Raw genomic sequence first — 14,603 nt, 5'->3', positions numbered from 1 at the left:
TGAATCAGACAGCCAATTTAGATTTCACATATGCAACATCCATGAAAATCAGGTCAGTCATCTGCAGTGCCCCTATCCCAGTTTATCACACATGCCTTGTGAGATAATGCTAATCTCTGTGACAGTGTTTCTCCCTATCTAAGATGAAAAATGTTTTGAGTCTTTCACAAAGGTATCTAATAAGGGTTAACTAATTAATTTAATGCACAACTATTACTAAGTAATTAAACCTCTTAAAGATCCACAGATGAAAGCTGCTAATGAAGCTCTGTCCTTAAGAAGCAGGTGCTAAGAAATGTGTAGTAGTTGGAAGCAGTTCTAATGAGGTCCCAACATACACCCCTCACTTCTCACTGGCTATAATAACCCATTTGGATTGGAAAAAGAATGGTAACAGGTTTTTCTTCTTTCATGATTACAAGAAAAAAGGGTGAAAATATACTTACTGCTCCTCATGTTGCTGCAAATTGTGACACTGAAGGGCTGACAACTGCATTTCTGTGTGAAAGAAGACATTAAAGGTTTAGAAAGATTAGAGAAGAAGCTGATTTAGAGTGTAACATTATCCTCTGACCTACTACATATAATGAGTAATGTGTTCTAAAATTGGAGAGCATGTCCAGACAGGATGTGGAAAGGTTATGTCTAAATGATGCAGCATTATTAATTGCTGACTATTCAAGGCAGGTTCCAACAGAAAGACACTTCCTGTATCTTTTAGGATTTTTGTCTCCTACTTCCTACAAATATGCAGTTATAGAGAAAAATGTATTCTTCCACTTTGCTCAAGAGTCATGGAACTTTACCTAACTAGTGACTTAAAAAAAAAAATAGCTAAAACTAGCTGCTGTCATAAAAATTCTGGGCTTTGCAAGTTTAAAATTCAAAGTTGAATACTTTAGTCCCCCTTTTACATGCAGTATTCCTCATTCAGCAAGCAGAGACCTTATCTGTGCCCTACAGATGAATTTGGCCTCAAGCAGGCTATGCTCATGAGTTATCACTGTAATCATGTCTAATTGTCTTACAAGTGCCTACAAAACTGAAGAATATCCAGGTTAAATCACATCAAAGATAATGACCTTGACCAGAACTTCAGAAGTACACCTCACACTGGAAAGCCTTTGATTCTTTCAGGCTGAAGGAGACTCCAGTTCCCTTTTTTCCCAGTTGAACTGGCTTTGCTGAGCCCACGCAGCAGAGAAGCCATAGCTCACTTCTATTATCAAACAAGAACTTGAAAAAGGACAGAAAGGTTTGGAAAACAAATGCAAAACTTGCAGCAGCCTCTTAGAAGTACTTTTTGAACGTTAACCAGTGCCTAACATCACAGCATATTAAACACCCTCTCTCCTCCCTATTTCCTCTAATACCAGATACTAGCAAGAGCAGCACTTTAGAAATTTTGTGCACTCTCTCTTTTCACTTTGAAATCAAGCCCAAAACTTTCTGTCAAACCAGCTCATTAGTATAAAAAGACTCTCCACAGCTAAAGCTGTGTGATATACTTAGCACATCATGAGGGCACAGTGTTAATTGTTTATAGCAGTGGAGATGATTTTGCTGTTTCCTTTCCTGATCACCACTTCCACAAAAAAATTCACGATGACTATTGCATTATGTAAAACTGTGTTCAATAAAGCCTTTTTTAACATTTTTTTTTTCTCCTAATGTGCATTGGACATAGTTAATGTGAAATCTGCAAACTAGTGTCACATCCCTAGTTATGTTTCCATATAAGTGATTCAAACATCATATATAATTAGAAACTACAGAAGTGAAAGAATTTTGTTCTTCCTGATTGAGGTAGGTCAGCTCCGTCCCAGCTGAGCCGTCTTAACACTTCTGAGATGCAAATAATATTTGAGGATCCTTCCATGAGAAGTGTTGTAACATAAGGATTTTTCCCCATACTGGATCATGCAGAATTTAGTTATTATTTCTGTAATTATATAATGCAGTATTGGAAACCATCAATGAGACACTCAAGGGAAAATATGCCATTGCTTCATGATCCTTTAGCTGACATGGTGGATGGGGTGCTCTGGTAATTAACTGTGTGATTTTGTTTTAAGAGACAGATGAATGGAAACAGTACCCTGAAAAAAACACCCATAGGAAGAAAAGCAGCTGAGAAGGAAACACCACAAAGTAGCAGCTTACATCTACAAGTCAAAGGCATCACTGAGACTGCAGCATCCAAACAGGCAAGAGCTTCAGAGCCTGCAATCCTCTTCAAATCCCAGCAAGCAAGAGACTGAGGTACTTCTGTACATTAGAGCAGAGAGAGCTTTTAAAAGTGAACATCGAAGTGTATAATGCAGAGAAGGGCCTGGTAGCCCTGGGAAGCACAGAGGATAAATTACAGCAGCAAGATGACTTTGTTATTTAGTAATATAATTTGGTACACAGGAGTATCTGAGTTAGGCTCAGATTTTCTATCTCTCTCTGAACTGAGGCTGGGGTGAATGTGTAGCCATGTAGCATCGTTCATGTCCGGAAGCAGAGACAATGTGAACAGACATAAAACACAGTAAAAGAATCCTGTCAACAGTTCATGGTCTGAGCTTCCAAGGCATGAATGAACCCCCTTTGTTTCCAGATAGGGACTTTGTTTGCATTATAAATATTCCAATGTACAAAGCAGAATGGGTTCAGCACTTGGAACATCAGAGCCGAGGGTTTGCACAAGATGAGCCACTGTCATAAATCCCCCCCCTACAAATTTCAGACAAAACAGTGAGGAGAGGAGCTGAACAGAAAGCCCAGGGAGGTGAAGCCTCAGGCAGCACTGGCACTCATGGTGGAGATGCCCAGCCGCCCCACTGAGCAGGGAGTGTTTCACAGGCACTGCTGCCTCCAGGACAGGCACTTCATCTCCCACCTGAGCAGCAAAGCTGCAGCAGGGAGAGCACCCCAGTTCCCCCAGCATGAGCAGCTCTGACAGGGAGGGATGAAAAACTGAGCACCACCAAAGGGAGGGAGCTGGAAACAGGGAATGGCTGAAAGCTGAGAAAGGAGCCCCATGCACAACTGCCCTTGCCTCAGACCAAGCTCCAGCACTGCCACCAGCTGGTTTTATACAGGGCAATGCTGATATTCGTTTTTTATTAAGACATAGCACATTTAGAAGAAATTAAAATCAATATAGAACAAGGAGTGACAATTTGCCTGTCCCCAAACATTAAAGCAAAACCCAAAATCTTTGACCACAAAAGGAACTGTGAGGCCCATTTTGAAAATATGGGTATTAGTGTTGGATGTTTGTCAGTAATGACTCTGTCCATGATTCATGAGACAGGTTCCTAACCCCTACTAACACCCTCAGAGATACAAACAGAACTACACCAGTGTGGGAAGGGATCTACTGAGTGGAGATCAGAGTTAAAAGTGGTGATGCCACCAAAACCTGCTCTGTGCTCCTGATGGGCCAAGCCTAGCACTGACAGCCCCCTGCTGCAGGGAGGTGATCACTGCCCTCAAATCACATTTAGTCGGGTTAACACCAAAATACAGTGTGAGAATTCCACAAGTGCTGTGTCCCTCAGCATCCAAACACTGATTAATTGTCACATCTGACAACCCTGAGATGAAAGTGCTGGTTTCACACAATCACAACTGCATCTTTGAATTGCTTTAAAAACAAACAACAAAAACCCCACCCAAAACACAAAAAGCCTTTAGGGGGGGGAAAAACCAAACCAAATCAAAACCCGCAACCCAAACAAACAAATACCCAAACTCACAAAACAAACAAACCAACACCCCAAACAGCTCCAGAAATAAACTGGTCAGATACAAAAGAAAGACTGATGTTAATAGTAAGAATTCTTTGATAAGGGAGTACCACAATGTAGAAATTGCTACTTTCATTCTGGAGCGCAAGCAAACATTAGATTGGCTGTTAATGAATATTGGGGTTTTAGACCCACATAACTGTCCAGTTGTGCACTTGCAGACTGTTACAAAACCTCACATGAAATAAAACAAGTGCAGTTTCTTTGGATCCTTCACAATCCACTGCGAATTATTCATTCTGTGCCACAAAATTTAAGCTTGAAAAAAACATGAGATCCATGTAAAAGGAAACTTATCAGTATTAAACAATGAGAAACTTAATTTTCATATCTTTATCTAAACAATGTTTTAAAGTGGTGATAGAAAACCCAAAGTCCATAAATCTGGATGCAGAACAATAAATCTAGCAATGATCTACAGATAATTGAAAAAAATTCTCATCAGTTTCAACACACTGTAAATCAGGCTTGAGTATATTTGTGGATAATAAACTCCTTTATATGTATTTCCACAGATATGCATCTTTTTAATCGGTATTTGAATACATTCAGAAGATGAAAGAGGTGGGAAATGCTACTTTGTGGATTCATTTTCTCTCTCTTGCTAATCAGTTCTCAGTGATCTGACTGTGAAAATATCACCTTATTTTTTACCAATGAGGTTTTATCTCTGAATACAGCATCACAGATCTGGAATGGATTCAGTTAGGGAAAACTAAATAAATCACCAGTTCTGAATGCAAAAGAAATCTCAGACATGCCAGGTCCTGGTAAAGACCCCCAGCCTTAGCAGGAATGGAGGATTCTTTTGCCTTCCACAAATTCTTTCATTAATTAAACACCCAGCCTTAATAGGTCACACAACTCTAGAGATTATTTTTTTCAAGCCTGCTGCCTGTTTTACATTCAAAGAACATAGAAAATAGCATTTTTGCTTATGAGTTCACAAAGCTCCTGGCATAATGGGAATATAAAAGCAGAATGTGTGCTCTTCCCCGGAGCACTGGGGTTTGCATAACGTGTTTTACATGCTAAGCAATTCTGACAAAGTGATATTTTTAATCTCCCCACAAAACACAGGCTGGTGTTCCCAGCTGCCCCATGAGCAGCCTTTCTCCGAGCAGCTCCAGAAGCATTATTGGAATTCTAGATGCATAGGTGGCTGTAATTCAGATCAGCTGATTAGAGTCTGTTTTTCTAGGTATGAAATCCTCCCAGTAAAAATAATAAAAAAAATTCCCACATTAAAAGCCTGAAAGATTAGGTCCAGCTAGCCAATAAAACTCTAATTGAGCAAGATCCCAGAGAGAAAGACAAAGGATAGCATGAAAATCTGCATCTTGGTTTTAATGTAGAAATTCAGCTCTACTTTGATTAGGCATTCAGACAGCTCTGATGGCCTTCTGACATTTCTAAACTAACAGCAAAAATAATAAAGATGGGAGCAACATGATTGTATCTTAAAGCATAGCTTCCTAAAACCCACCTCATGCAGTTATTTTTTGGTTTGTTGTTTTAGCTTGGGGTTTTGTTTTGTTTCTTGCTGTAAGAAATATTTTATGAATAGAATTGATTTCTTTAGAAACATGCCACTAATGGCATTTTAATTACATTTATAATATAGAACAAGGCTAATTAAAGATGGTAAAAAATTGATTTTTACCAGTGCTATCTTTATACAGCAATTGACAACTGCAACTTCACTAATATGTAATTTTAATTTACTACAGTCCATTTTATCAAGCATAGTTGATTAACAGGAAAAATGAATGGATTTCTAAATTTAGGTCTCAGTTGGCAATAATTTTGTGAGATGTGATTTCCATTGCAGTTTCTGCTGTGTACAATAAAGCTGCTACCAGTGGGAAGGTAAACTACATGCAGGCTCACAATTTGGAAGACACTTAAATCTTTGCATTTTGCCAAATTTATTTTGTAACTTTATTAGTAGCAGGCAGTGTAATTCTGCCTGTGTCACTGCATCCAACACAACCAAACGCACAGTCTGAGCACAGCATTTTCTAAGAATGCTTTCCCTTCAAATACTTGCTATGGACTTGATCTCATCTGGTTTGGAAAAAGGGAGGACTTTCCAGCAGTCCATTTGAAATTGGAGGAGCGTGGAAATCAGGCATCAGCAGGAAAATCAAGTGGTTTTGGATTTGCTCTGTGCACAGTGAGATGAAGCAGCACATCTGCTCTGTTCAAAACAAAGCAAGGCAGAGCTCCAGCCCATCAGCACACACAGCAGCCTTGCTGTAACAGGGGCTGCTGTTGGAGAAGCAATTTATTTCTAAGGACACATGTGAGTTTGCCTTGCACAGATAGCAGGATTTAATAGCAACTGTATCTCCTCACAGGTAATTGAACATAATTCTGTCATTTTTATCAACAGGGGTGTAATGCTGTCATGTTCCAGTTCCAAGGAATATACCATTAAGTTATTATTACCAAATAGTCTACATCAAGCTAATTAGACCTAATAGCTGAGTTAAGTGATTGCACTTAGTATTTATGGCATCGTGCACTTACACTTGAATTCTGCAGGCTCCTAATTTGCCTGCAAATGCTTTGTTTGGGATACTCTGGGATTTTCTACTTGGCTGCTAAGAGGTGAAGCATAGTTTCCTCAGTAACTTGAGTTTTAAGGAAGCTTTTTGCCCTCCCTCACATGGCCTGCAGTTGTTAAAGGACAGGGTCTGTCAAATGACAGCATTTGCCATTTCAGAGCTCTTTAACCACTCTCCAGTTAATTCATCACTTTCCAAGGGATCATATGCGGCTCTCCAGCCAGAAATTCCCAGCAGCACAGCTTAAATACCCCCGTAGGAAATCTGGTTTTTCTGCATAGCACAAAGGACACAGAATGAAAGCAGCAACTCTGCTTTAGCATTTGTCACCTCTAAGGACTTAAGCCAGTGCTGGGGCTGGACATGGATTAGGAAAGTCATCCTCAGAACCCAGGCAGAATTCTGAAGAAATGTAATAAAGAAATGTAGCTAACCAAGGCTGGTACTGCCTGTTCTCTACGCAGAATTAATATTTTTTTTAAAAGGCAAGAAAAGAAAGCTCAGTACAATAAGAGGACACAGAACTGGAGAATGGGTGAGGTTGGAAGAACCCCCTGCTCACACAGGGCCACCTGGAGCAGGTTTCATATCCAATCTCATGTGCTCTACAGAAGATAAAGCATCAACCCTGTAAGCGTCTACCCTTGTAAGCCTGCTGAAGACTTTGGGATCTCTGCAGCAGACTTCACCTAAACTCATCTCACCCAACTGTCTCCTGAATGAGATAATTTTGTAACTCAGGCCAACGCTAGAAGTAATTCTGAGATCAACATGCTAAAAGCAAACCCATACACTGCTTTACCAGGATGAGCAAGAAGCAGTTAATTGCACAGCTCCCAAATGTCATCCTTCTGGTATTTTAGCTTGTTTTGTAAGAATGTTGGTTTTTTCTAACTGACTAGAGGTGAAGGGTCAGGCTTTGTCATGCTTCATATACTCACCAAAGAATAAAATATTTAAGTATAAACACATTTCTGATCATCACTTAGGGGGCTACAGAAGATGTGCCTAAAGCATTACTGGCTGCTGTGAGGGGGGAGTAAATCCCCCCTAAAATCAGAAGCTCTGGGGACCTGAAATTCAGCGTTAAAACCTTCTGCCCCTAACAGCATCCAGGGTCTGACCTAAGGACAGTGTTATGCAGTTAGGCCTGAGAACTTGCACACTGTGGATGCCAAAGGCTCAGAGAAGCAGCAGCCAAAGGCTCAGGTGTTGTAGGAAACCCCTCCTAACATCTCACTGCCGAAACATGAAATGGTTTCCTGCAAACTACTGAGAAGTAAACTGGATTTTTTTGTTCTAAGTGGACAGCAACATTTTGCATTTATCATGTAGCCATAGGGTTAAGAAAAATAAGTGTCTTCATTTACATTTGCTACAATGCATATTCCCACAGGCCTGTGTAAGGAAAAATCCTAAGGATAATGAGACCATTCAAAAATTCTATTTCCTTGCAGATATTCTCTATTTCCAAGGGTAGGTTCTTATCACATGCTGTCTCAGAAATTCTCATCTGCATATCTATGAAATACCCAAGTCAGAGCCATACATATACAACAATTAAGCAAGGTAAAGACAAAATTAAATATTTAAGTCTCAATAAATAACCAGATGTATTTAGAACATGCACCTAAACTTTCTTGTCACGTGGTCTCCAAAAACTGCAATGAAGAGAACCAGAACAAAGCCTGGAATGCCAGATGGATTTAATCTGGAAAAGTAAGGATTTCTGCCTTTGAACTTTGATGCAGTCTCCCAATTATACCTAACAGATATTTACTTTCACAGAATAAAAAGTTACCTCAGAGTGATGTGTCTGTGGAAATTTCTGACATAAGGTACTCATTTAGGACAGCAAATGTTCCTAAAACCTGTAAAGTAAAAGGAAACTCTGTTTAAAGGTTTAGATTTAAACTCAGAAATAAAGCTCATTATACAAATTACTAGGAAATTTGTTTTTTAAATAAGTGAGGATTTAATGTTTAAAAAATACATTATGTTTATATCAAAATACTTTTGGCATGGCTCTCTGAATTTCAACAGTGATGAACATACATGAAAACAGAAATCCACATCCTTCTTAACAGCTTGCTACTCACCCACTTGGTGCTGCAGATGGTACCAGAATGTTTTCCTAAATATCTAAGCTTCTCTAAACCAGAAGAGATGAAACAGCCTTTCTTCACCAGGAATCAACCTAAGTTTAGCTTTCAATTGTGACCTTTTGTATTTTCAACAACTGAGGAATAGGGAAAACTTGTGTTTCATCTCTGTGCTTTTTCATCTCCATTTTCCATTTGAAGTATAAAGACAATTTCCAGTCAGTGTGGGATGCTAATGGCTCATTACATCTCCAGGCTAGGAAATGCTGCAGCTCCAGCTGCACAGCACTGTGTGGGTCTGCTGGTTCCCAAATTAATGGGAAGATTTTTGATGTGGAATCCTGTAATGTTGACTTTGCTGTTCACTGAGTGAAAGCTGTGCTGTTGTCTCTAGTGCGGTACTCACTCAGACTACCACAGAAATTGAGTCAGAAAAGAACTTTAAGATCATTGAGGCCAATAATCATCCCAGCACTGCCCTGTTCCCCACCACGGCCCTCAGAGCCACAGCTGCACCTCTTCCATCCAAACTCCTCCAGGATGGGCACCCCAGCACTTCCCTGGGCTCCAGGGCTGACAGCCCTTCTGGGGCTCCCAGAAACCTGGGGGAAGGGACCAGCCCGTGGGGCTGGAGTGACTCAGGTGCAACACCTGGCACTGGGCCTTGCTGGGCTTGGCAGAGCTCGCCTTGGCCCATCCTTCCAGCCCGTCCTCAGTATGGAACAGCTGCTGTCTGACACCTGCTCCAACGCACTTGGAGAACATTTCTAACTCCAAAGCACTTCAGAAGCATTGGCAGAATTCACTACGTGGGCCAGTATCTTGGGTTTGCTGTGATATCCGCCAACATCTAAACATAATTCCCTTCAACATTTCCTTTTCCATCTGAAGGAGTGAGAAAACTGACCAGCCTCAGAAGTTTGTCAGCTGACACTCAAACACAAGTAAGAAAACACAGGATGACCCTAAAACTTGTTTTGTATAAGGAAGCTGGGACTGGCAAAGGTATTTTGAATGTAAAATGTCCAGTTCACTGCTTAAAATTCACAGGGAAAAACATTACAGTCATGCAGGGGCTCTTTGATGGACTGTGTGAAATGAATAGCTGTTAGCTATTGATTTATGATGGAAAACAGGCAGTTCTCACTACCAAATATCACAACCTGGTTGCCACTTGTCCTGTTCTGAATTTTAATAGAATTGACACAAGTTAAAAGAGATTTAAACTTGAAATTTACAAAATGTGTACAATGATGTGCAATAGTTCCATTTATAAGATTTGAAAATGCAACAGAAATTGTAAAATAATATATCCTAGCTTCTATTTGCAGTACTGGAACAAAATTTACTGCACAGCATTCGCCAGAAAAAAAATAATTCTAACAATTGTGACTATCAACCATTAGCCTTACGTTGTAGAAAAATAATGATTCTGTAATGAAAGCAAAAAAAAAAAAAAGTGATCTACTTGGCTTCTTGCCTAGTCACAATGGTCCATCAAAAGTAGAAATGCTATGAAATAATGAATCTCTGACTTAATGGCTTAGATACTGTATCTTCCATCTCTCTAGAAGAAATGAAAACCAAATAGTGTTATTACAGAAATGATTTTCCCAAGTACTGCAGTGTCAATTAGGCATTAAGGACAAACAGCACCACAGGGAGTCAGACTGGATCCTAACTTGGTCTTGACTTTGGGCCCAGTTTAACCACGTGGTCATCTGTGATGAGAATTGCTTCAGCGCGGCCACTCCTGCACGGCAGGAGAGGAGGGCAAGAAACAACCAAGACAAAAAGCACAAATAGGATAAGCTATGCAATGAATGAAACCTGGATACTCAATGGAGAAAATTATAAAATGATACCAAGGCAGTCTGTCAGCCCAGAAGGCTCAGAAAGCCACACACAAGAAAAGTATGAAAATGTTCTTCACACATGAAATATATGAAAATGTCCCTCTGGCAGAACAGTCACTCATAGCTGAAGTTGCAGTCCTCAAAAGAGCTAAATACCTTCTATTTAATACTAGAATCTACCTGAAGGTATCTAAAAATCCATAAAATCACTTTCTCTCAACAACCATCAAAAACTCACCTTCTAAGCTTGCAAAGATATGCACTATGTTGATCTAGATGAGCAGTTTCAAGGAAAACCAGCATTCAAAAAAACACCTTAGGCAAATTTAAGCCATTTGGGTTCTTTAAATAGCTAAATTAGTCCCTGATATTTTAAAGAAATTAGGAATCTTTGCAAATTAGAGGGGACAATAATGTTTTGACACAAATAGCCCTAAGATGTATGCTTCCTCAAAATGTTATAGCAGAAAGACAAATTGCTTATGTCTTTAATTGCATGAAGTGTGTGGGGAAATCATTAAAGAATATACAGGTAATTATCTGGAGTATGGATGAGAAGACATTTAAATGTCAGCAATTTCATTAATTTTAGAAAAGAAGACTGAGAGATGGCAGAGCAGAGGGTAACAAAGCATGAATGGCTGTCATTAGGGGCTAATAGAATGTTAGGGGGGTTCTGGCTCTGTAAAATTCTGTAAAACAGGTTGGTTTTGAGGTACATGCACAAACACAGCAATGTGTTACCATTTTTGTGTACAAACAAACAGTTACCAACATCCTCAAATCATCCCAGTCAGGCCCACTGTAGCAAATGATTCATGATATTGTGATTATTGACCCTACTGCCTCAACTCTGTGGTTTATGGACATGACACAAAGATTTATCATGACAATGCAGGTGCCTCATGTGCTTTTAGCAGGACTTTAATCCAAAATCTACTTGAGAGAATAAGAATGCTCAGTTTGTGCAAACCCCACAAGGAAAGCATGGGGTGCATTTCAAGGCAGTAAAAGGATGAGTTAAAAATTCACAAAGGAACTATGGTTAAGCAGAAACTTGCTTCAGCAATGGAAAGGTTAGGGGCAACTTGGAAGACTATAAATGACAAACAAATTCATTAACTTTAGAGATGAATAATTCAGACACAAAATTCCTATCACTAGTCCAAATTTTCCATCTTTCCTGCACCTCACTTTCTCCATGTGAGGGAGTCAGTCTGCCTATACAGAGTGGTGTCAGAAAAACAGTGCCATACACTGGTTCAGAATTTTCTTCCTTAAGATGAACATTTTGGTCCTCATTTTCAGAGGACGTGGGATTCCAGTTGGAATCTCCAGTCTATGGAGATCAGAATTAAAGGATACAAAAGTCACAGTCATCCTTGTCACAAGGAAATATTCCCTCCCCAATGCAATGGGGCAGCTTCAAGTGATCAAGGGACATTGAACTGCTCCTTTTTGCTAGAGCTGAAATAGAAAAGCTGGGAACCATAATTTTGTGGCACAAATTACAGTACCACATTCTGTGACATCCAAAATTCAGTTTATGTTCTCTCATAGTAGTGCTTACATGCCAATTGGTTACTATAAATGTGATTAATACACTTCATACAGATTAGCAGTTTTAAAAGCATTTAAGTTTTTGTGTTTTGATTTAATAAAGTAATATATGGAAAGAATATGTCTTGGATTTCTGGAAGGAAAAGACACTGCAAACCCACCTAGACAAGAAGTGTTTTTAGGGAAAAAATATTGATTGTGTAAACACAAAATCAATTAGATTTTGATCAACATCCTGAACAGTTTGTCAAGAAGCATTAAGACAAATCAGTAACCTACCACAATGACAATATCCCAAGTATTTTATCCACCCTTTCTATAAGAATAAACAATGACAAGCAAAAAAGGAAATTTTTTCATTTCAAGAGCATGGTCCTTGAGACTAAAATCAGACCCCAGTAAGGTGTTTGGGGTTTTTTTTGCTTGTTTTTTTCCTGAAAAGATAATTTAAAAAAATTAATTAAATATTATTTATCTCTCCCTGTTATTCAGTTCCTGGATAATTAGAACAGAGTTTTCATCTCCTGTCAGGCAAAATACTGTGTGGAAAGCTAATGATGCCACCCCCAAAGTATCATTAGGTTACTTGATGGAGAACATGATTTATGTATGTTATGGAAGCACTTACTCCAGGGATCTTTTTCAAGTCAGCAAGAGCAAAATTTTGTTCTCTGATAAACAGGAATGTAATGACAGGCTATTACTTTTGGGTGGCTGATGTTAGATTTCCTGGAGTTACAAAGAAAGCCTGCTTTTGTTCTAATAGCATGATATATTTCTGTGGTGGAAATAATTAATGACTGTGCAAACTTTGGCCAGCACTGCACTGACAAACACTGTTCAGCTGTACTCTTACACATAGGTAAGTTTTAGAGTAAGTCATTCAACCTCCATTTTCAGAAAGAAGCAAAGAAAACTTATCTCCAGTTCCTGCATATTCACAGGCTTTATACCTGGGCAGGAAAAAAAAGTTTTACTTTTCAGATCTGTTTAAAAATTAGGTTCAGCTACTTCTTTAGTCATAAAGACGTGCAGCCAGAGAAGTACTTAATTCCTGAGCAAAGATGAAGGTGGAGAAGCACCTTCACTCACAGCTACTACAGCAGAACTGTGCCATCACCTACTGAGCTGAACAGCACCCTGTGAAGGAGGTTAACTGGATGAAGCTGTTCTTAAGTCCCAAAAGGAAGAGAAAACACCATGATCAAAGGTTTGGAGGTTCCCCCCCCCCCCCCCTTCCTTCCCCCATTCTCCCCTCCCCATTAGCAGCAACATAATTTGCTCCACTAAAGCCTTAAATCTAAGGAAAGTATGAATGCAGGCATCTAACTTGGCAACGATTTTACAAGTGAAATACTTCAATTGATAATCACAGAAAAAACCCAAGCAACTTGCAGATAACAGAGCTTGGGACTTGCACATAAACTAAGCTTGGGACACATGGGGTAAAAGACAAGGCAGCTCTAAGGTGCAGTTAACAAATTCATACACCACGAGACAGCAGCCTCTTCATTTTGGCTCAGCGTACCCAAAGAGTTAAAAGTTTGCTTGTTAACAGAAAATAAATGAAAATTTCAGGCCCCAAAGATGCAGAGAACATACACAGAGTCCTTACCAATTATGAGCTGAACACAGGTTAAAGACACTTGCTCCTTATCTCACTTACTCTTCTTATATATGGAAGAGAACAGATGTGAACTTTTCACGTGCTATTTTCTCTGCTGGATCATAGAAGCAGTGCTAGAACTGCCTGCTCCACCACATCAGCTATTAGCCACCCTTCTCATTTTTATGGTCCTGGAGGTTTCTCCCTTTCTCTTGTCAGGCTACCACACATTTGGCAGTCTGAGTGATGTGAGGAGTTTCTAGCACAGAAAATGTCACTGCCAGCACTGGAGGCTATGTTGGTATGACAAGCAGAGGAATATCAACCACAGAAAAATATCCAAGATCTGGAAAGCTCAGCAAAAAGGCTGAAGTGTTTAAAGCTATCTTGCAGATTCCTTGTATCCTCTTCATCTTCTAACCATAATGTATCAAAATTCTTTGACTTGCTTAAAATTGTCAGTGAAATGTGACTTTACAGATAATAACAGAAGGCCTCTGCAGAATTGGATGTGAAAAAATTAAAAATATTTAAACAATACTGGGCATAAACATTTTCTTTACAAATGAGCACTGAATCTGTAGAACCAAATTCAGTTATATTTGCATTTGTTCATTTCACACCTTCATCAGACTGATGTTAATAGAAGTAACCTCAGGGTATGAAGGAAATTAAATTGCTGAAATATCCAAAAGCATTTTGTTAACCTCAAGCTACTTGGGAAATAAGGTGCAGCTCTGCAGACTTTTATTGTGAAGTAATTATTATAATTTGCATTCTGGGTTCTTACAGGTACATGCAGCCAAATGTTTCTAATCCCTTGGGTCCAGTTACCTCATGATAATCATGCCAGTTGGTGCCATATTTAGTTTTACTCAAAATACAATGCTCAAAGTTAAAATTGACACTTTCTGAATCTAGAGAAACCTGTCAACTTTTTTTTCCTTGTGGGTTACTGCGTGGGATGAGAGGTCCTTCATAAACAGCCTGTGAGCTGTGAATTTCTTTCCAGAGGTCAAAAACTCTGAGTAGTTTAAACTGCTTTTAAGGAAAACCCCAAACTTATTCCTTCAAAAGAAAAAGAGCTGGTCACAAGACAGGTGACAAGTAAC

The 14,603-nt window shown here is 39.3% G+C and overlaps 1 long non-coding RNA gene across 1 annotated transcript in view; it reads right to left on the bottom strand.

Moving 5' to 3' along the window:
- Window positions 1-442: 442 nt before the first annotated feature.
- The window catches only part of LOC131560309 (uncharacterized), an 86,719-nt gene continuing 72,558 nt past the window's right edge, over window positions 443-14,603 (bottom strand). Inside the window, exons 3-4 of the long non-coding RNA XR_009274947.1 lie at window positions 8,169-8,238; window positions 443-498 (exon numbers count right to left, since the gene is read on the bottom strand). This is a non-coding gene — a long non-coding RNA (uncharacterized LOC131560309). The remainder of the gene's footprint in view (window positions 499-8,168; window positions 8,239-14,603) is intronic.

Source organism: Ammospiza caudacuta, chromosome 7, assembly GCF_027887145.1.
Source record: "Ammospiza caudacuta isolate bAmmCau1 chromosome 7, bAmmCau1.pri, whole genome shotgun sequence".
NCBI lineage: Eukaryota > Metazoa > Chordata > Aves > Passeriformes > Passerellidae > Ammospiza > Ammospiza caudacuta.
The sequence above is the reverse complement of the archived record's forward strand: the minus strand, read 5'-3'. Positions and strand labels throughout refer to the sequence as shown.